This window comes from Ambystoma mexicanum, chromosome 11, assembly GCF_040938575.1.
Source record: "Ambystoma mexicanum isolate Mex_15411 chromosome 11, UKY_AmexF1_1, whole genome shotgun sequence".
NCBI lineage: Eukaryota > Metazoa > Chordata > Amphibia > Caudata > Ambystomatidae > Ambystoma > Ambystoma mexicanum.
In genome coordinates, this window is record NC_090934.1 from 844,490,184 (window position 1) to 844,514,527 (window position 24,344).

Genomic DNA, 24,344 nt, shown 5'->3' on the forward strand with positions numbered 1-24,344 from the left:
GGTTTCAGGAATATAAAATCTCAACCAATACAATTACAGTCCCAATTCCCCCAAGCAAGCATAAAGAGAAACAGGGATGATTTTAGCCAGGTCAAATGCTTTTGAATGTGGCTTGGAATGAATGGGATAAATCACTGAAAAATGGATTTAATTCTCTAAATGTGATTCAAAACTATTGGGAGCCGCTTTGGATAGCTTCAGGTAAACACTAGCAATGATGGTTGAATAACTAGCAGATTGGAAACTTGAATTCTGAGGTCGGATGCAAAGAATAGCTATTTTACATGTGATGAAATTGAGACAAACGCAAATTCGCAGCAAACTTTCCAGCGCACGAGAAATGTGATTATAGAAAAACTACAAGGAGTTGGAATGCGGTTTTAGGTTCATTTGAAAGCTGAGGATGTTAGCTTCAATTTGACACTCAACCCAATGGGACAGCCACCAGAACAGCGGCGCCTCTGCTCTGACTTTTGCCCGCCAAGACACTTGTCTTTCGTCAGCAAATATATTAGCGCAAAGATTAATTTATCACTACAATTAACAAAGGACTATATGGATGAGGGGAAGATTCATAAAAACAATAAAAACAAGAGGGTTCTACAATGCAGTTCTGGATATGATAAAAAAATGGGTTGGATAAGATTATTTAAGGATAAGCGATTGGCTATGGATAATTCTATGCTAAATACTCACAAGTATGGTTTGGAATAGGCCCGTCAAAGATCTGGTCAAAGGTTTTGGACTGGAATTCTGCTAGCCCACCGGACATGATTCAAGCACCCGGTTCTGCACTCAACATGGCACTCTGGTCTCTGCACGGCCTCTGAACTGGATCTGACGGGTTGGTTCTGGGTTACAGCTATCTGGTTACAGCTCTGCTCTACTGGTTTGGATCTCTGGGTTCTGGCAAGAGTTCTTGGCAAGAAGCAGAAACAGCACAGCCAGGCTGTTCAAATTTTGGTGTGCCCCTTGGAAGTCTGGGGTTAAAATCAGGTTTCAAGATTTTAAAGGCCAAGCTGAGAAAGGTTCAGCTTTGGAATTGGGCCTTCTGCTTTCAGAGTTCTGGAGTCTTGGATCTGGGTTCTCCTGCAGACTGCTTCGCCGACAATCAGTTGATCGGTAAATGTGTGTCCCTCTAGGTCCTAAACTGTCCCTATTTATGTATTTCCCAAAGGGGTGGGTCGGCTGAATTATACTAAGCACACCCTCTAGGAATCCTATTGATTAAAGTCTTTGCCCTCTCCTGAGTTGAGAAGGAAATCTAGTGTCATAGTGATGCTGCATTTTACAACCCAGGGAGTCCCTCGCCCTGGTTTATTTACAGTAAATCTATTTTCCACATAAACTATATTTACAATATCACCAACATGCTAATAATACATCTTCACATTACAGATTTAGTAGGGCACATATCCGTCCAAGTCCCAACTCAGTGAGAGCTTTAGTTCCAATTTTACAGTTTTCCGCGCTTTTGGCTGGGTACCCAGTGTCAGATCTGTCCACATTTTTCTCCGTACATGCGCATAACATCTTGGCATAATCCTGTAAACTTTCATATTCCTAGCCTTATCACAATTGCTACAACATCAACATTTTGGTAGTCCTGTCTCTGAACAACGCACAGAGTTCAGAGTAGTTTCAAACGGTGAGGAGCGTTTTCATATTAACAACCTATTAATCACAGATTTTTACAAATTTGGCACAGTTTTCTATGAGTCTTTTTAAAAAAAGATATTTTCTACAGTTCCAGATACACAAATCCGTCTGGTTCCGCCTCCAATGTTTGGCTAGGCCATAGCACTCCCAGGCTCCCTTCCTGCTGGCAGTTGTTTTCTGTTGGCACCCAAATTTGCATTTCCTTTCAGTCCAGGAAGTCTACTGTCTCTCTCCCAGAGAAGCAGAGCAACATCTCCTCCCACCTCCATTAACAACTCAATGACAGTTCCTGAGCAGAGAGCAGGGGGAAGATTCCTTTGTTTGGGGCAAACTGTGGGTGTGCCTTTGAAGTACTGTGGCTAACATTAATTCACTTTTAAAACACTGTTTTAAAATTGTCCTTTCTAAAATAACATTTAAATTTTCAACAAATATACACACAGATCTCTTCATTCCAGTCTTTTTAAAACATAGAAATTGAATTGAAGCAACATATATTGCTTTTGATGGCGAATCTCTTCTTTTCCACAATTTGATCTTAATGCACAGGTTTAACTAACAGTATAAGTAAATGACAGCTCTGACACAGGCGAGCGGCGGTACTGCGCCCATATCTGACAGATTTCTTCCAGGCAAGCACCTTTTTGAATGTGGATTTTCTTGTGATGAAATGTGCTTCTCCTGACATTGTGCTTAGGTGGATTCTTTAAATAAAGTGATGTTTAACACCCACCAATGATGTTGGATCATTTCTGATGTTTGGGAAACATGCGTTTGCACTTTCAACAGCCAAGGACAAATGGATTTTAAAGCACTCCTGGGTTTTACTTGGAATGCAACACTGCCTTTTCAAATAGTTCCATTTCACTCTGTGGGCAGCCCAATGACAGGTTTTGGTAGTGTGGTCTCCGGTTCTACCACTGACACAGGCAAAATGGATTGGTGGCCTATTTTTCAGGTTTCCCTACGCACTTCTCAGAGATCTTTAGCGCATAGAGCTTTTTGGCAGCCATCTTATTGTTTCTGATGAAAACAGCACACAGTGATGTTGCAGGGCAGAGCCTAGTGGGTCAGAACATCCCACAACTGATCCTCACCAACAGAACACTTGAATGTTAAGTGGAGAGGGTCATCCCACCCCTTTACACCAATTTGTTAGGACTGATTTTCTATACTATGGCCTGGTGGACAGATGTATAGAAGGCCAACCTAGTATTGTGACAGGAACAACTCCGGGAGCTGTAGCCAAAGCAGTTCAAGGTAGCAAGGTGAGTGGTCTAGGCTAAGACTCAAAAGTTGGTGAGCTTCTAATGAGCACTCACAGTGCAAAGTCAGGGATTAGACTTAGACAATTAGTTAGAAAAATATTTATTTATGGCCATGCAACAATGAGAAAAATGACTACTAGAAGGTAATATCATCACACAATACTAATAATAGATACATATGTACAATCACTGGAGTAGGGCAAAATACATATCAAACACCTGAAAAGTAAGATACAGATTAGTATAAGCACTACAGATCCACAGAGATACAGTACTATCTTCAGAAGCCCATCCCTAAAATGCATGGTGCCTTGTGCCCACATGTTCACCAAAGTGCCATACAGTTTTAGAGGCTGTAAAAAATGATGTTAGGCTCCCTGGGATCCAACAAACAGTTCCAAGTGGTAGAGGACAACGTGTTGTAACTAAAACAAGTGTCCCCAACTTTCAGAGTGCTTGTGTGAACAAGCAATGGCAAAGCCAAAACATTACAAAAGTTTATACAAGTTATTGACATTTTTAAGAGGGAGTTAGGAGTTCACGTCGTAAGCATTGCTACAACCCACCCACCATACCCTGATTCTTTGTAGGACTTGGCAGGTCTGCTGAAGGGGGTCTGAGGTCACTTTTCCGACCATCAGCTTCAGCCCTTGATGCCCAGGGGTTGCAGGTTTGAGCACTTCTCCGTTCAGCGACTAATGGTAGTGCAAGGTCTTTCAGTTGAAAAATGCAAAAGAACTCAATGCAGGGTCCCTCTCAAGACCGGACTAGATGCAGGTAAGCAGTTTCGGATGACGGCCACCGATGCATGGCGATGCAAGAACATTCACTTGCAGTGGTCAGACTTTGCATCCTATCTCGGGTCCCTGAGATGATGGGACCACGAAATTCTGCAGAGGTATGTCATATAGCACAAGCTGAGGATCCCCAAAGTTCCAGACCAAATCTCAGAACAGCAACATCTGCAGCACGGTAGCCCAAACTCTGAGCTACTCAGACACAGGGTGATCCAGGGGCAATTTTTGAAAGGCTCTTCTTCATAGGACTCTGAGCTGACATTGAGAATGGTTGTTCCCTCCACTCCAAGGGTTGCAGCTCTTTTGCAGGACTGCTGGAGATCACCTACAAGACCGGGCTCTACCGGGACAGCAGTAGAAGTTGGTCGCCATGCCTTCTTCCAACGGGTCTCTGGTCTCCTTGCAGGTCTTGCAGCTGGCCGGGATTCTTGGCTCCTTTGGCTTCTTCCAGGATCTCTCTAGAGTGGGTGCAGGGATCCTCTTCCTATTCAAAAAGCCAGGTAAGAGCTGAACTTCCACAAGCCCATGAAAGATATGGTCCACACACACACACACACACACCCACAGTAGTCCAATCAGGACCACTGGTGGCACAACTCATGAATACTACTCAGACATACCGGAATCAGTTTGTGGATTGGGAACAGACAGTCTCTATTCACTTCCTGGTGACAAGCATCCATAGCCCTGCAGTAGCCAACCAAAAGCCTCGGCTTTCCCGGGCACAGGAAGTCCATATAAGGATTTTCCTGGCCTCAGAGGCCAGGAAGAAGAGTTAAAAACAAGACGGCCAAGGGACAGATGAAAAACCATGTGGCACGGCCATGTTTGTACACTAGCCACAGCTGGTAAGCAAACAGGGTAAACACGGTAAGGCTAAAAGGAAATACATCGAAAAATAGTAAAAAGAAACTGCTGCCACCAGTTTGTCACTTAGGCACAACTAAAGTAACCAAAAAACCACTGCATGTTAGGCTGGGGCAAAACAAAAAGTGTACCCCAATCTACTGCATTGTAAGATGTATTGTACAATGATAAAAAGGTACCAAAGTGATAACAAGTTACCAAAAGGGGCAACAAAGTAACAAGGCTAAGGGAAACAATGTTTCCCAGTAGGGACAGCTTGAAGGACATGTCAGTTTCCCCATGACAAATGAGCAAAAGCCAGTTTTCTATTCTATTCTATTCTATTCTATTCTATTCTATTCTATTCTATTCTAAAGGCTAATGTCCCTTATCTATTGAGTCCCCCAGCAGCTTTGCTGGATTTGAGGGGTTTATTTTCTTATCCTGCTAAGAGTGAGACCCTTTTTTCCCACTCTTAGACGGATGGCTAGTGTGTGTTTTAGGCTATCTTGTGTGCTTATGGCCTATGAGGTTTTTCTCACCCTCATAGGAATCATCTTGTTAACATATGTGTTACACAGCACCCTCAGTGCAGTGACACAGGGGTGTCATAGTGACCCCCAAACATAGACTCCATACCCTGGGACTGACTACTGTCTCCCAGGGCATGTAAAGTCCCCATTGACTTTACTAGTCAATAGATATGAACAAAACCAGTACAGCCCCAAGAGAACAGACTCCAATTCTTCCAACTAGCCCATGAGATTCCTTTGGCTGGTCACTTGAGTTTCAAGAACACCAAGGAAAGGCTCTCTCTCTACTTTTATTGGCCTAAAATGGGGGCTGAGGTATATAAGCATTGCAAGAGTTGCCACACCTGCCAAACATCTGGTAAGAGTGGCTCCAAGAACGTGGCACATTTAGTGCCTCTCCCTGTGATGGGAGTACCATTTGAGAGGGTGGGATTCAACATTGTTGGTCCTCTTGACCCTCCAACCTCTTCAGGCAACAGATTTATACTTGTTGTAGTAGACCATGCTATTAGGTACCCTGAAGGAATTCCTATGAGAACTGTGACGTCTCAGGCTGTGGCTAAGTCCCTCCTTGGTATTTTTACCAGGGTTGGGTTTCCTAAGGAGGTAATATCCGACAGGGGGTCAAATTTTATGTCCCACTACATGAAGGCCATGTGGGAAAATTGTGGAGTTACCTACAAGTTCTCTACCGCATACCACCCTCAAACAAATGGATTGGTAGAAAGGCTTAACAGAACCATGAAGAGCATGATAGGAGCTTTGGAAGACCCCCTTAAAAGAAAGTGGGATCTTCTACTGCTATGCCTTCTCTTTGCTTATAGAGAAGTCCCTCAGGAGGGAGTACATTACAGTCCCTTCAAACTTCTCTATGGCCATCCAGTCAGAGGTCCATTGGCCCTGATTAAGGAGGGCTTGGAGAGTGCTCCTTCCCCCAAGACAGTCAGAGTGACTGACTATGTGATAGGACTCCGGAGGAGAATGTCACACATGATGGGTGAGGCAAGTGATAACTTGAAAGCAGGTCAGGCTCTGGTGAAGCATTGGCATGACCAGAAGGCCAACATGGTTGAGCTCGCTCAAGACAATCTAGTTCTTGTTAGGGTGCCAACAAGGCAGAGGGCCTTGCAGGACAAGTGGATAGGACCCTTCAAGATTGTGGGAAAACTTGGAGAGGTGAACTATCTGGTGGACTTAGGCAATCCTAAGGAGACTCCCAGAGTCTTTCGCACCAACCGTCTAAAAACTTATGTCTCGAGACCAGAACTGGGAGCTTTGCTTCTAGCTTCAGCTCAAGAGGAGGAGGAGAGTGAACCTCTGCCAGACCTTCTCAGAAGCAAACCTTTAGATGAGCAAATAGAAGGAGTTAATCTCTCTTCTAATCTGAATTCTGAACAACAGGAGGAGTGCAAAGTTTTGTTAAATCAATGTGCCCCCTTGTTCTCACTTTCACCAGGCTTAACCCCTTGGAGCCATCATGATATCAACACTGGTGACTGTTTATCTGTCAAAAGCAGGGGTTACAGAATGTCACATCAAAGGAGAGGTCAACAAGATGCTTGATCTCGGGGTAATAGAACCCTCTACTAGTCCATGGTCTAGCCCACTTGTGTTAGTACCAAAGGCAGAATCCAAGGAGTTGAGATTCTGCGTGGACTATAGAGCTCTAAATGCAGTCACCAAGACTGATGCCCATCCTTTGCCAAGGACAGATGAGCTGGTCGATACACTTGGTTCAGCCAAGTTCCTCAGCAAATTGGATCTCATGTCAGGCTATTGGCAAATAGCCCTGACAGACCATGCCAAGGATAAAACTGCATTCTGCACCCCAGTAGGCTTATACCAGTTTGAGGTTATTCCTTTTGGCTTAAAGAATGCACCTGCTACATTCCAAAGGATGGTTAACCAGGTTCTGAATGGGATGGAGGACTTCTGCATGGCATACTTGGATGACATTTCAGTGTTCAGCCCTACTTGGAAAGAACATGTTGACCACCTAGGATATGTTTTGCAGGCTCTTCAGCAGGCCCAACTGACCATAAAGGCAAGCAAATGTCAAATTGGTCAGAGTAAAGTGGTCTACCTTGGTCATGAGGTAGGAGGTGGTGAAATATGGCCATTGCTCCGCAAAATAGAAGCTTTGCAAAATTGGACAACACCTATTACTCAAACCCAGGTGAGTGCCTTCTTAGGTCTCACTGGGTATTACAGGAATTTCATTGAGAATGCTATCTTGTGTGCTTATGGCCTATGGGGTTTTTCTCACCCTCATGGGAATCATCTTGTTAACATGTGTGTTACACAGCACCCTCAGTGCAGTGGCACAGGGGTGTCACAGTGACCCCCAAACATAGACTCCATACCCTGGGACTGACTACTGTCTCCCAGGGAATGTAAAGTCCCCATTGACTTTACTAGACAATAGATATGAACAAAACCAGCACAACCCATCTTACTATGGAAGTACTGGAAAGGGTTCATAGTTTTCCCCTGGTGTTCATTTTCGAGAGGGTACCGTATAGTCCCTCTCTGCAAAGTTTCTGGCTGGTGGCAGTGGTTACTACCATAAACATTCAACCGCAAATATTTTCCTACGGGATTTTCCCATTGTTCTAGGCTACCACTTTTACTGACAGCCTCTAACATACCGCCGGTTTATTTTTATATTAACTTTAATCCAGTGTTTTTTTGCCCGAACTTTAATAATATTTCTTTCTCGTGTCTTTCTCTGAAATCCTAACCCAGGTCGGGGATGTTCGTCCTTTTGGCCGGTTTCTGCACAGAAGCCCTCCTCTCGGTGCCACTGAGCCTGGGGTAGACAGGATGTGTGGGAGGGGGAATAGGCACCTACGCAACCCAAGTCACACTCTGCCCTGATAGGCTGGGGGGTTCTCCCGCCAGGAGAGCCAATACCACTGTGTGAGTGACAGCTAGGCTGTATGAATGAGGGTCTTGCTGCATAAAAGCAGGGTCCTGAGGACTGGAGGACAAGACGTCACCACTGGAGCTAGAAACCCGAAGAGGAGAGAAGCTGAAGACATCTGCAATGACTGAACCACCGGTGAAGCCCTGCTGCAGATCCTCACCACTTTTCTCCAACGACTCGAGAAGATCTTCGCTTGCAAGGGTCTTCTTCCCTTGAGTCGGTGGGGCCAACCAGTTCAACAATCACCTTCCAGGACCTGCCTTGTTCGAATCGCCAGTGCCATGCACTCGGAGACCGGATAGCCAGGCACCCGTCCGGCACGACCGCGATTTAAAGGAGCGTACCTTTTATTTGTTTTGGCAGCACTACGGCTGGTTTCATCCCTGGGCAGTGCAGTAACTCAAACCTTCCTCCACAACGAGAGCCTCTCTTCCTCTGCTGGAACTCCCGAACTTCAGGAACTGCCAGGAACTACTGCCACCGCAGGAGCCTCTTCCACTTTAAAGGTACATTGTTCCACCAGGCCTCCCGTTTCGTTGGGTATCGCTAAAGGTGTTTTAAAACCTTTACTTACCTACTGGGTTTGTCGCCCCTATCGTCTAACATTGTCTTTTACCTTCTGCAACCGCCTTTTCAAATCATCAAACCAAGACTTGACTGCAGCTACTAGAACAGTTTGATAATGTTGCTTTGCCTTGCACCATTGACTCTGGCACAGGCCTATTGACGCTGGCTAAATATGTTACAACCGCCTTCTCTAGAGTGCTTTTCACCTAGAAATGTGTTGGTGCACCTAACTTTTATAACCACCTTTTTCCTTCCCCTTTTTAATATTGTGAAGTGCCATTTTGCTCGGTTTTCACCTCAGTATTGCCTATGCTAAAGTACTGCCTTGCCTAACTTGTTCACAATCTACTTTGAGTCATTGTTAGAGTGCCATTTCTGCTTGGCTTACCCTGTGTCGTTTTTCTCAGTTTTCACTCTTGCTCAAACTTGTCTACAATTTAAATAGGGAGTTGTGTATACTTTTATTGACTGTTTTAGCTTGCTTTATTAATAGTGATTTGTGTGTGAACATCAGAGTGTGTAAAATAAATATATATATATTATTTTTGATACAAAGCTCTTGTCAGTGTTTCCTTGTTCCATAGTATTGTAGTCCTATTGTGTAAACCCTGAATACTGCTCATCTCCCTCTTGAGATAGGTCTGACTGTTCAGCCACAGCTACCAACTAAATCTGTGTGGTACGGACTGATACCAAAGTGGATTTATTGCATATACCTGTAGCCTAATCTTCTGTAGTACTCCCTAAGGGAACTGCATAGGATTCTGCCTAACAGTCAGAATAAAAAATAAAAGGAAAAGGTTTGGGGGGTCCATAAAAATGGAAGGAAAGGTACTCTAAAGAGAACTCTTTTGCACATTCACCCTGTGATTTAGGGATGCCTGGGCGAGGGAGGGAAAAACCCATGGTAGATGAGAGAGAGAGAGAGGGAGAGCCCTTAGTGAGACCTTATTCAAACATTGTAATAAAATCCCTTGAACTGTGTTCTTGAGGCCATTTGTGACAGTGGTCTAGCGCCTGAGGTGGACTAACACCTGGATAAATCGGAGAGTGCTGAAGAGTCATTTACATCATATCAGACTTTGCACTTCGGACAACATTGGCTCTCTCGCTCCAGTCTAGCTGATTTCTGTAATCATGTTCCCCTCTCTTCTCAAGCACTCCCTTGTGCACCCCCTACTAAAAAAGCCTTCTGCCAACACCTCCATTCCGGCAAACTATCACCCGATCTCTATCCCTCCTTTCCTGGTCAAACTCCTGGAGAAGTTGGCTATCTCTCAGCTAACCATCCACACTGAATCTGTTTGTTGTCTCCATGACAATCAGTCTAGCCTCAGAGCAGCCAGAGGCATGTAAACTGCACTCCTGAACACCCGTGATGATCTGCTTTCTAATCTTGACTCTAGACCGCTCTCTGTCCTCATTCTCCTCAATATTTCCTCAGCATTTGATAGGGTCAACCATAACATCCTGATTTTTGATCTTCGTGAGAACCTTGGCATCTCGGATCAGGCTCTGGCATGGCTGACCTCCTTTCTCCTGGGCCGACCAGCCCAGGTTCAGCTTGGGTCTTTTCTATCCACCAGATCTCTCTTGACATGTGGTGTTTCCCAGGGCTCTATCCTCTCCCCCTTGCTCTTCAATGTCTATCTGGCCCCTTTGGCCCTCCTGATCTCTACCTTTTCCTCTAACTTTCAGGGTTATGTGGATGACTCACAGCTCTCTTTCAGGCTGCCCTCGGCCTCCTCTCACTCATCCCTGGATGTCTATCTGCTATACAGGCATGGGGTGCCTCTGCCAATCTCTGCCTTAAAGCCAGCAAGACTCCTTCCCATTGGGACCCCTGCTACTGCTTTTCCCTCTCACTCTGGCTGCCCTCCTTGGGTCCTCTGCCCTCACCCTCTTGTGAGGCAACATACCGTTGGGTCAAATTCGACTCCGCTCTCTCCTTCTCTCCACACATCACAGACCTTGCTAAGAAGGCCCATTTCTAGCTGTTTCTCCTCAGAGGTATTCTCCCTTTTCTCACCTTCCCCCAGAAGCTCACTGTCGCCAGAGCCCTGGTTCTCTCTAAGATGGTCTACTGTAACTGTCTCTTTCTCAACCTTCCTATCTCCACTCTTTACCCTCTTCAACTCATCCAGAACAGGACCACAAGACAAATCCTTGGCCTCAAGGCCAGGCACTGCATCTCTCCAGCCCTGAAATCCCTCAATTGGCTCCCAGTGGCTGCAAGGATCAAGTTTAAGACCCTCTGCATCACCCACAAGACTATCTGGGGCTGTGGCCCTCACTACCTTCAACTCTCTCTTCTTAAGTACCTTCCTACTAGAGCCCTTCACTCATCTACTTCTAACTCTCTGCGGATGAGTCGCTTCTCCAAGCAGAGAATGGGGGTTAGATCTCTCTCCTCTGTAGGTGCCTTCCTCTGGAATGGCCTCCCTGATTCTCTCTGCCTTGAGCCGGATCGCCTTAAGTTCTGAAGCTCCTCAAGACCTCCCTTTGCTCCTCTTCTCTCTCGCTCCCTTTCCCCTGCTAACCTTCCCTTGCTCCTGCTCCATCTGCTGACTTGCTGCTCAGTGTCCTCTGAGTCTTACAGGACACCAGCCCCCCCCCGCCCTGAACAGTCCTTATGCATTTGCCACATGGTCCCTGCTTGCACTGCCGCCTGGCTAACCTTGCACTACTGGGCTAGGATTGCCCGCTGTCCCGGTGGTGGCTGTCATGATGCCTACCTCCAAGGAGCCAGGTCCGACCCAGCAACCCTAGAGGCAGGCATCATTTCCCCCAGGGGAGTGCCAGCGGGCCCAAGCTGGGGCCCTTTGGACGCAGTCCTGGCGCCTTAGGCGCCAGGCTCATGTTGGACCTCTGTCCTGGCGCCTTAGGCGCCAGGCTCATAAAGCTAGACATGTGTTCAAGTGTTTTTTTTTTTTTCATGTATTTGGTTTATTTAAGAAGAAAACCTTTACAGTTAATTCTTTACAATACAAAATATGCATTAAAAAATTGTTTAAAAATAAACAAGGACTAAAAAAGTGACATGAAATAGTAAAGTAAACACATTCACATATACAGGTTACACATAACAGTGTTTCATCGGCACTTAATGAAACACCTCGCAGTTTGAACAAACAGTTTCTAAACTCTTTAAGAAAATTCAACGCACATAATGATTACAAAATTAAAGAAACCCAATATAAATAAACAATATAAATGAACAACCACAAAATAAATGAACAAAAGCATAGCAATCTATGCTCATTTCCAGAATAATACAATAATCAGATGAAGCAGGTTAAATAGGATAATAGTCACTAGTATATAAATAAAACAAATCTTTAGCCAAAATAATTTCTAAACCGTTTCCCGAAGGTTATTTAATCAGTTGTCAGTACTTCTACCATTTTGGCTTCAATAATTACAAGTAAATTTATCAATTTAAGAATCAGGCTTTGACTGTAGCCTTCCATGCAGCGTCTCCAAAGAGATTCCCTTGAAATAACTGAACAAGAAAAGGAACTATCAAATATTTGAATACGCCATAACTCAAAGTAGGAGCAATAAATCACCAGATGTTTAAGCGTTTCGGGTGTATCAACATTTTCACAAAAGCGACAGAAAGTCGCATCAGGACTCTTAGAACCAACGGCCCAATTTTGTGTACGTTGACGTGTGCGAAATTGATTTAATCGGAAACGCATATAGATTTTCCTTGCAAACGCAGAAGGAAACTGTATTAGATATTTTAGTCTACATTCCCATTTGCCTCGAAAAAGGTTGTATTCATCGAATGATGGATAGGTACCCATTTTGTCCATCATCATGCTCCAAAAGAATCTTTGGTATTTTTTTTTTTGACTCGGTGGCCACATGCTAATGGAATCAGGAGTCTCATTAATTTTTGAGAGAATATTGGTAATTTTTATAGTTTGAATATGTAACGATTTTATATATGAGTCGCCCAAGATTTTGTTCAATTCGGAGTATAATGTGTTCTTGGGCGGGTTAAGCATTTTAGAGTAGTTTGTGATACATCTCCAATTGTGTTTTACTGACAAAGGTAATAAATTCAGTTCATGGCATATCATTACATTTGGAATAGATAAAGCCATGCCCAATACAGTTTTCCACAGCTTTCCCTGCAATATATTCAGGAAATCATCAATATCATAGCTGCAGATATCTAGGGAGTATAGTATAATGGGTTCAACTTTCTGGAGATAGAATTGAATAAGAGGAAGTAAAGAAAACATGCAGTATCGATGAAAAATAATTTTCATTTGCGAAGCAAGAGTTTTCACTTTTTGATTGAGAAATTGTTTCCACATTGTTACAGAGTATGAGTCAGTAAGAGGGTAACCTAGGTACCGAATCAAAACAGCGTATTCTACTTTCATACCATTAAGGTACCAGGAAAAGCGATGCGGATTTAGTTTTCCACCCGAAAAAATAAGTATGGAAGATTTCATAGGATTAGGAAAAAGATTATGGGTGTGGGCAAAGTTTGCAAATAGATCTAATTTCCTTTGAAGCCCAAAAGGGGTTCGATCAAAGAATAGTAGGTCGTCTGCAAAACCCATCCAATCCAACTTGATGTTACCAAGCTTGGCTGGAAAACATTCTCCAATCACCCATGTCTCATCCAGACCCAGGAGATATAAGTTGAATAGCACCGCTGCCATTATACAACCCTGTTTCACCCCCATTTCCGTTGGGATGGGGTTAGAAAGAGCTCCTTCTTTGTTCAGTCGGATGCGATAGGATGTATTTTTATGCAACAAAGCAATCAATGCCACCAGATGATGCGGGATCCCCATGGCCAGCATTTTCTTCCACAATATCTCACGAATGACGCAATCAAAAGCCGCAGTGAGGTCCAAACTAGCTATGTAGACAGGGCCTTGTTTGGAGGAGGAAGTAAAGACCTGAAGATGGCAGAGAATGGTGGCATTAAGAGGACAACCTATATGTTTCCTAAAACCTACTTGATAGGGAGACAAGAGGTTGCCATCATTGATGTACATTTGTAATTCTTGTAACAGAAGTAGAGAAAAGACTTTTGAGGAGGCGTCGGTTAGCGCTATTGGGCGATAGTTTGCAGGTAAATTAGGAGGACCTTTTTTATAGATAGGAATAACCAGGGCAGAGGTCCAAGACAGAGGAATAATCCCGGAAAACAGAATAGAATCAAATTTGATTTTAAGAATACGAGCCCAAAAGGTAGGGTTAGCTTTGTATACACAGGGGGGGATACCATCCGGACCAGAGGCCCTGGAGGGTTTAAGTTTCCCTATAGCGTCAATGATATCGCCAATCGACCACAAAGGTAATGTTTTGAGAGGTAGCTTAGGCTCGCCACCTTTTAGCGTGTTAAAACGGTCAGGTAGTTGAAATTTAGGTCTAATGTAGGCGACCCAGGTTTCAGCAGAAATCACTGAGTCAATCGTAGTAGCAGAGTCACCGGAGATAGTACGCAAGGTATTCCAAATTTGCCTGGAGTCATGTTTTAGTAAGTGGTAGAAGACTTTTTGATTGTCTTCATAGTGTAAGTGACTCTTCAACCATTTTAGCTTATTTCTGTAGCGTTGTCTAACAATTCTGATAAGGTCAGAGCAGGTTGATAAGGAAGTGTTGCCTTTTCTAAGTTTTCTAATCTCTAAGTTTTTTTGAGCTTTCAAGTGCGCCACTTGAAGGTTAAATTTATGGGTATGGTTGAGAAGGAGATGAGTCTTCTTTTTTAAGGATTCTTTCAATTTTAAAAGATGGATTTTAATTCTGTTTGTATTTATATTGTCAATTTGTAAAAGGGGAATACCTTCTAGATTGGAATGATGAGTGATGTCATAATCGCACTCAAGGCAGTCGATGAAGGTAAGGCATACCTTGTGATTCCACTTAACAGATAAGGCATGGCGATCAGGTTCTATTAGAGTAAGTAACAACTCGTCATTATAACGAGACATAGGAATATTGAGAGACAGGGATAGTATCATGTGGTCTCCTATTGCTGGATCTACAATCATCACGGAGTCCACACACGAGTATAGCCTTAAGAGACAAAAAAATAATCAATTAGAGATTTGAAGTCAGCTCTTGCCCAGGTGTAATTAAATGGTTCGAGTGGGAATAGCGGAGTTTGCATATCCCACTCCAGAAAAGAAGAGTTCCACATTTGCCCATATCTCTTAGAGACCATTGAATGGTTGTTCCACATAACACTAGAATGAGAACCTTCATCATAACAATAACAATTTAAGTCACCCCCTGCAATTATCCTAGCTGTGGGAAACAATATAAATCCTTTTTCAAGCACAGCATTCAATTCATCTAAAATGGTCTCAATTGACATACTTAATTTATTCCAATAGATGCAAAGCAATATAAGAGTCATGGAAGGATCCTCATCATCAATCAATGCACAGGCTAAAATAGAAGCAGAACAACTAATCAATTCTGTAGAACATCTGTAGGCAGAATTAATCAAAATCGCAAGACCACCTGATGGCCTTCCAAATAGACCCCGCCTTGCAATCTGAACGAAGGCAGAATAGCCCTCTATTACAAAGTTAGTTTGACACATGGTCTCCTGCAAAAGCATTATATCCGGTCTTTGATGGTAATTCAGAGAATACCATTTTTTAAAATTACCCAGACCGCATGGATTCCATGAAAAGATTAGTAACTTTGCCAGGCTAGGATTCACTCATCCCACTCGAAGAATTTGACACTTGAACAATATTAGGATCCTTCCATGACGACTCCTTTATCGCCGATACAAAAGCCATAAATTGTTTCATGGTCTTGGCATCAAGATTGAATAAATCACCTGCATTAGAACATGGCAAGATACTTTCAGCTATAGGAGACAACATTTCTACAAAGGTTGTAGCTTCTTCAACTGATGCGAAAATGGTAGTTACTAAGCCGATGGATGCTAAATCATCTTTATGTTCCCATAACAATTTCAAAATAAGTGGAGACATGAATTTACAGATCATTCTGTTGTTATTCACATCTGCCAATTTCACCCAGTCAATATCGTTAGAGCGGATGATACGAAGAGCTGGAATGTCTTGGATGGCAGTCATCACAAACGCGCGATTCAGACGTGTCTTTCCATAACGTTCAGGGTCGCTTTCCCATCCCATTACAGAAGCCGACTTAATGTCTATAAAATGGGCCTTTGCAGGACTATTTTTTGGCAATGAATTCAAGCGGTCAGAATTGAACTCCGGCTGACCTATTTCTTGTAATTTGACATGAGCAGGTGAGCCACCCAACATAGTACCTACTACAGCAGTCTTCACCCCATCAGAGTGAACGCTGCAGCTGTTAAGAGTAGGCTTAGATGTGTTGGCTTTAGTTTTTTCCCATTTTATATTTAAGGGAGCACCTGACCCATTGTCCAGGCCAATGATCACTTTTTCAGTCTTCTTAGGATCCAACAAGGGATAAAAATTAGAAAGAGTAGATTGTTTCTGGAACGGAAGAGAAGCTCGAGAGACAGGTACCAAGTTCACATTTACTGGACCATCATCCCGACATACACCTTCTTTCTTATCGCTAGAAACAACCCTTTTTGTCTCTTTGGACACCAGACACACATCAGAAGCACCCCCTTTGTTTGTTTCCAATACCTTTTTCGGTCCAGAAGCCTTTTTCTGTATGGCTGGGGCTGTCTGAATAGGTTCCGGAAGGTTCAACATTGCTTTAGACTCGTCATTCAATTGGTTCAAATCAATGATAGTATCACCCCCAGATAAGTTACAAATGTCTCTCATATGTGTGTTATGCTTATCAATTTTTTCACACCTTTGATTTTTTTGTTTTTTTTCTAAATTTCCTTTCATTTTTTTAATGGGAAGATTTCGCTTTTCTGCACGTGCCTGAGCTCTTCATTGTTTTTTTGTTTGGGGAAATGGAGGAATCGCAACTTCTTGTGGGACAACAAAGATTTTTTCTCCAGTTGGATTTAATTCAAGACTCTCTTCACATGGGTCGATAAGATCAACCAACGCAGATGGGCTGTCCAGACAAGCATTATTTTTTTCATCTCCTCCAGGACTATACACACTTATCACTGGAGCTGATAAAGCTTTAAGATTGGTAGCCAACTCTGAAACCAAGACTGTCAATGAAGCAATATTTGAGGCATTTACGTCCTCTGATTTCTTTATAGGTAGGACAGTGGAGTTCATGGGACCAGGTCTAAACTGAGAGCCCTCAGACACTGCCTCTGCAAAGGATTTAGTTTGTGTAGCAATATTGTGGAAATTGGAAATCTCCACCTTTTTATGACACAAGGACGAGAACATGTTGCATGATTTAGTTTGTGTAGCAATATTGTGGGAATTGGAAGTCTCCACCTTTTTATAGCACAGAGACGATAACATGTTGCATGAGAGCAGCATGCCCTCCATTTTACTTTGCTTAGTTATGAGATCAATCATTTGAATCTGCAGAATTTTTAATTCTTCGTGAGTTTGCACATGACCCTTATCTAATAAATTTAAGATCCGAGTTAGAACAGGGAAAGTTTCAAAACACTGTTGGTATTCTTCATTTTTCTCGATTTCCGGGACATGAGTAGGCTGTGATATAGATTTAGAAGATAGCGACTCATTAAGTTCATATTGAGAAATACCAGTCATTTCCGGACCCGGAGAAGGGAGAAAATCTAGAGGCAACAATTTTTCTGAATTTGGAGAGCTCATAGACTGAATAATTGGAGCGCCAGCACTAGGCTTTCTGTGTGCAGAAATACCACCCAATGAACGTGCTTCTTTTTGGGCATTAGGTTGAGAAGGAACCGAGTAAGAGTAAGATGGAAGATTGTTAAATAAGAAAACATTTTCAATCCCATGTTTGCTTTTATTCACAGGGGTTGAAGGTTCATATGATAGTCTTATACGCTTTCCGAGTTCCATCTCAATCGCAGGTGCTAGCATAGAGAAATCAGCCGGATGAAATCCGGGTCTCTCTATCCCCATCTCTTTTCTAATAGCCTCTCTATCGAGGCTAAAATCAAGAATTGGCTCTTCAGTGCCCCATCCTCTAGGGGATAATTTATTGGCTTCTTTGACAGAAATGGACCCTTGTATTTTATTGTGGGCCATTACATTTTGGTTCATGGGGGGAGACTTTGACTCCCGGGAAGGACTCATGGACATATTCAGCTTTGAGCAGATAGCTTTTAAGGGTTCATGTTCAATCTCTGCATGAACCTCGATTTTAGAGTCTACGATCTCATAAGTTTCACTGCCAGCTGGAAGTGTCAAAGGCTTAGAAGAAGAAGAAGCACTAGATAAACATAAAGTTTCAGACTCCTTCAAACCTTCTTTAGTCGCAGAGAGAGATGTTTTAACACCACCGCCAGCTTGGGAGTTCATAACCATGTCCACCACCCCGTTTCCAGATTTCAACAACCCTGGCATTGTGCCAAGGGAGGCTATTTTTTCTAGGGAGACATCGGTGATAGAATTGAGGTTAACCTCAAGATCCTCCTTTATAGTAGCAGAGGGTGGAGCAGTGTCTAGCGATGAGGATATGTCATCCAAGACCACCTCAATTTTTTTTTTTTGATTATAGTTGTTAAATTTTTTGCCACTACGAAGGCCCTCAGCCATAATGGTGGTACTTAAGGGCAAAACTATTCGACGCCAAAATATAGCCTAGAGCTAAAACCTCTCAGTCGAAAAAAATGCCAGCGATCACATCAAACAATAAAAGCGGTGGTAGTCAATACTGGAGAGCCTTGAAAATCTTATCCTTTTCATTCACTGTTAAATCTAATCAAACACCAATAGAGAGAAAAGAAGAAAAAAAAAAACGCATACATCAGCCTTAGACCATGACAAAAAAAAAAAAATGATTATCAACAACTAAGGCCCTAGGAGTGTCAACTATAAGGCTCTAGACCACCCCACCTCAGACACCGAACAGCCCAACAGCCGGTGCACTTATGAATGCACTTCCGAATGCGCGCGCGCGATGCGCGTGCACTGGATTATTTGAAGGAGTAGCTTGAGAGCGAGGCTGAATGGGGGGCGTGCCTAAAGAAAAGTCAAAAGGCGGAGCTGCAGAAAAATAGGAAGAAAGAGAAAGAGAGGAGAAGTTGAAAAAAGTGTGCCCGCAAATATACAATTAACACAGTTAGCACAGATAGCAAGCAAGAACACACAAGAGCAGCCTGAGTCGTTTAAAGTCCAAGTAATTACTTAGGCATGTTGCAACGTAGACGAAACTTCCTCTTGCCGACTCGGTGCTGATAATAAAAAATCAAGGAGCCAAGTTCAGCAGAGTCTGTAAAAGGAGCAGCACGGCTCCAGTATCCAGTATCCAGCGGCGTGGCAGCCCAACAGCCGGTGCACTTATGAATGCACTTCCGAATGCGCGTGCGCGATGCGCGTGCACTGGATTATTTGAAGGAGTAGCTTGAGAGCGAGGCTGAATGGGGGGCGTGCCTAAAGAAAAGTCAAAAGGCGGAGCTGCAGAAAAATAGGAAGAAAGAGAAAGAGAGGAGAAGTTGAAAAAAGTGTGCCCGCAAATATACAATTAACACAGTTAGCACAGATAGCAAGCAAGAACACACAAGAGCAGCCTGAGTCGTTTAAAGTCCAAGTAATTACTTAGGCATGTTGCAACGTAGACGAAACTTCCTCTTGCCGACTCGTTGCTGATAATAAAAAATCAAGGAGCCAAGTTCAGCAGAGTCTGTAAAAGGAGCAGCACGGCTCCAGTATCCAGTATCCAGCGGCGTGGCAGCCCAACAGCCGGTGCACTTATGAATGCACTTCCGAATGCGCGCGCGCGATGCGCGTGCACTGGATTATTTGAAGGAGTAGCTTGAGAGCGAGGCTGAATGGGGGGCGTGCCTAAAGAAAAGTCAAAAGGCGGAGTTAGGCATGTTGCAACGTAGACGAAACCTCCTCTTGCCGACTCGGTGCTGATAATAAAAAATCAAGGAGCCAAGTTCAGCAGAGTCTGTAAAAGGAGCAGCACGGCTCCAGTATCCAGTATCCAGTGGCGTGGCAGCCCAACAGCCGGTGCACTTATGAATGCGTTCAAGTGTTTTAATGTGCACTTACCTGATGCAGACCATGCTGCCACATCCAGGCCCTCTTGAGGCCTGAATGGAACTACTTTACCTGTGGGACTACTTTCCACCCGGGTGTGGTCGGGGAAGGATACATACCTGATTGGAGGAAGGATACACACTTGGGACTTCTTCCAAAGCTATTTAAACCACACCCGATCAGCAACTCACGCTTCGCGTTGTTCTGCTCCTCGCAGCTGGACGCTCACCGTGTCAGCTCCTGCATCTGGACTTCAGCCACGCCTGTCAGCATCCTGGGTCACCTACAAAGGGAGACAAGAGACCTTACTAGCTAAATCTGCACCACGGAGACATCACCGACGATCCTGAAAGGGAAGACATTATTTTTAAAAGCATTTCGTTACGATCGCTGCAGCGCTGCATTTCACTCACCTTTCCTGGGTTCCTCCATCTTCAGCAGCGATCATCCGGATACACAGCCACTTCCCAGAGCCTAGAGAAAAAGACAAGAATAAGAGGTGAGAGAAGGAAGGGAATAAGACTTACCTGCTAGGTCATTCCCATTTCATTTCGGGTCTTGCCGCTTCCAGGCATTTTCCGGACCCCGGCCCCTATGGGGAAAAAAGACAAAGACATTGAATGAGCGTATGCAAAGACAGTTCCCGAGCGCTCATCCAGAACTAACCTGCCATTTACTGGAACTGGAACTGCACGTTTCACTTCGAGTCGGCGCCATATCTGCCGCATTCCGAACCCCGGCCCCTAAGGGGAAAAAAGACATAAGCATTAGCGCTTGCTGCAAAAAGACAATGAACATTATTATTAAGCTTGGACTTTTGAACTTGCAACAGAACTTTTACAGAGCCTTACCTGAATAGTCAAGCTTACCTGAACTCCCATCAATCCTCAATCCAGTGAAGTAACTGGGTTTCAACGCGCCCCTGCATCGAAAGCAGGATGGAGAGCTCATCCTTTCTGACCCTAAGGTGAGACTTCACGGGGAATCGTGGAAGGGTATCGTGGAGGGTTGGAAGAGAGTGGGAGGCTTGAGCATAACTCAGTCAGTAGGTAATACTCCCTTTTCACGCACAGGGGAATATTCCTGCGAGCCGGAGAAGCCGGAGTAGAGGGCCCTTCCTGTCCATCTTCAGAGTCCTGCGCTTCACCATTGAAGAAGCATCAGCACTCGAAGCCAGACCTGCGCCTCCGTGGGAATCAGGTGAGCGTTACAGTGGCACTCTCAATTTAAAGTTGCACCCATGCTCGTCCCCATTTTTCCAAAGGGAAGTTCACCTCAGCAGGCATAGATACCCAAGTTAGAGAATGGGATGTAGATGAATTGACCTTTTCACAATTGATAGTGGGAGAAATGACCTTTTCACAATTGATCGTGAAATAAAGGTCAATGAGGACATATATGCGGGAGGGAATCCTTTGCAACCCCCCACTCAATCCAAACCCCCCTGCCATCCTCTACCCAATCCCATTATATTATTTATTACCCCAAACACACCGCACACTTATATATAAAAGTAAAATAAAGGTAAAGGTCAATTAGGACAAAAGGTCAATTGTAAAAGGTCAGTTTGGATAATACCAGAGAATGTATGGGTTAAAACATTTACCTTACATCATGTAGTCCCAATCCAGAAATACATAGGGAATCATTTTATATATTGTGCAATTTTCACAGAGAGGATCGCTTAAACTGACACATGTCAGCTGTCTCTCCATCCAATTTTGATTGTTTCTGTGACTAGGCTCTTCCAGGTTTCCCTGCTTAATGTACAACCCTTCAAAGAAATCATTATAAATGCCGCCTGCCATGTGCATGCATGCCAAAAGGCATTCATGAATGCCTTAGGAATCTGCCTGTTTTTTGTCCCATTACATACAGATTTCAACATCTTGGCCTACATACAAATTCAATGTGGGAGAGATGCAGGAGAATTTCATGCATGATTAGAATGGGGAGCCCGGGTAGGTCCTTGGACTCCATCCCCCCTGCCCATTGCATCAAATGTATTGAAGCGAGGGTCCCTGGAATGCCCCTCTTGACCCCCAATTACATGATAGCCCAAAGAGCTAGAAATGCAAGATGGCAGTTACTGTTTGGCCAGCCCTCAGAAGGACCAGTGACATCTACATATCCGAACATATATTCTCTCAGACAACCATTCAAACCCTATCCAGCTGACATCTTCCTGGATACAGGTGCTCTAACACTGGTTATGGATGCAGGTGCCTCACTGGACCTGATAGACTAATGATAAATATCCAGCTATGCTGACGCCATTAGAGACACCACGACATAGTAACGCTAGCCATGAAGCAAACTTGCATCCCTGCACGAAGATACATGGACACACACGTCCACACACAAAGAACATGCTTACACAGTTCTGTAGATAGAGGACAGATACATGTACATACTGCCGATAAGCCTTTATTGTTTTCTCTCATTGGCCAAACGCAGAAACGCAAGAACAGCAACAGATACAGAGCAAGTTTGCAGCTGCTTATCGCAACTAACCAAATGGAACTACAGGACTGTATAACGAACCTGGAAGGACCAAGTAACACTAACCCATAAAGAAAATAATACAATATAGACATATAGCAATCAGAGCATGACTATAGTAGAATTATAGGAAGCCACAGGCCTCAGAATATGGGACGAAGGAAAACAGATTTTGCAGCACACTGTCCAGGGCTGGTGCTCGCAGCCAAGGTCGAAGACGAGCAGAACATTCCTGGCCCCAAAGACAAGGAGCCACCTGCAAAATAGCAGAATAAATCTTCACTAATTGCAGACCAGAAAGCTCAATTGTGCGGTCTTCATCCATGTGGTGCAGCTGAGCCGGACAATGGCCATTCAGCCGCGGTAGGAAGAGGATCAGTTCCCAGCAAATGAGACACAAAGTGATACATGTGTTGTTATACAATGTTGCAACCTGCAGTCTCTTTCTAAGGCAAATAGGTTACAGTAGAGAATGGGGAGGCATATGGGCCTCATTACGAGTCAGGCGGTAGCCTTGCCGGTGCTACCGGCGGGCTGCAGCCAGACCCATAATATTTTACCAGCGCCTAACTTCCCAGGGGCCACCGGCTCATTACAAGTCTGGCGGCCCGGGAAGTCAGGCGCTGGCAAATTGTAAGTCCCTAGTCCCATAGAGTCCTATGGGACTCTATGAGAGTGGGGACACAGAAGCACTGGCACCATTACTAATGGTGCCGGTGCTTCCATGACCAGTCTTCCTACCGGGGCCACTGTGCCTGGCAGGGTCAGACCTGTCGGCCACAGCGGCCACAGCAGGCAGACTCATAGTTTGCCGATCTGGCACCCTTGTTTCCCAACTGACAAACTCCGAATGAGCCCTGCAGTCTTTCTCATCACTGTTAGAAGGTACATGGAGTGCTGAGAACAAAGCTGGGTCCCAGGCCTGGGGTGGCCAGCTCCAGCCAATCAGGGAACACAAATTCAGGGGTGGATGGCAAAGGGCAAAGGGCAAGGGCCAATGGTAATCTTGCGATCCTGCAACCATGTAATAGATAATTTCTGGGGAAGGCTCAGGCAAAGCCACCTGACATGAAAGGGCCAGTCAGCTAACAGCTATAGGTGCCGGCCTACGGCAATACCACCCCAACAACCCAATTGTGTCAGCTCTTAGGTTTTTGGGAAGAGCCCTGACTTATGATGTCAGACCTCAACAAAAGCCCCTGACACAGGCTCAGGAGCTGTGATTGCTGGAGATTCCCCTATTTCCTGTATGAGCCCTGTCAGTTATGGAAAATAAAGGACACTTCTAACTTGCCCTAGGCTGAGTCCTGCATCTGTATACCAGGGGAGGGTTTGTTGGGCCATGGGTGCTCTGAACAGTGAATGTGTAGTGTGAACCCTGGACCTCTGGTATACCTAAACAATTGGTAGCAGACGGATGGTTCACTACGCCCATTCAGCATAGTGCCACCGCTTTCGTCGCACTGCCTGGAGGGCTGTGAGGCACCCTGCGGAGCGTGAGACCACTCAGGAGTGCATCCCATGGAGAGGCCATCAGGAGCCATCTTGGGAAATATCCTGTCGCGGTCCGTGAGGGGCCCAACAGACCAGAAGGGTGGTGTGGCAGTTTTGGGGAGAGCCAGTAGCCGAGCAGCATCAGTGGATCACAGAGTGTAAGTACTGGCTCAGCTACACAGCAATTGAGGGGGGTGGTAAAGAAATGTTGGATGTGTGGTGGTCATGAGTATTGTTGAGTATCATTGAAGTATTTTTGAGTATTGTAAAGTATAGTAGAAAAAGCAGCAGATGTAGATGTCATTTGTTCATAGTTAGGGAACATTTGATCTTGAGGTAAAAGGTTCAGGCGCTTAGCCTAGACTATTGACTTAAGGGTACGGATGACAGACGTTATGTGAATATTGGATTTCCTGTGGATTGGGCATTTTGGCTTGGTCATAGATGATGGTATCCTTGTGTATAGGGCTTAGCAAATGTAGCTAGCTGGAATTGCAGAACGTGTTCTTCTGGTTAAGTCTTGCAGAGGCGTTTTATCTACAAGGCGACGCTGTAGGTGCAAATTGAGCATGTGAAATATTGGTATCTCCTGTTAGGAGGCAGGACGATGGTTGTGGGTATATGTTGGTTGGGTTTTGTAAAAAAATTGTCTGTGTAATAGAACAATATCGTTGTGA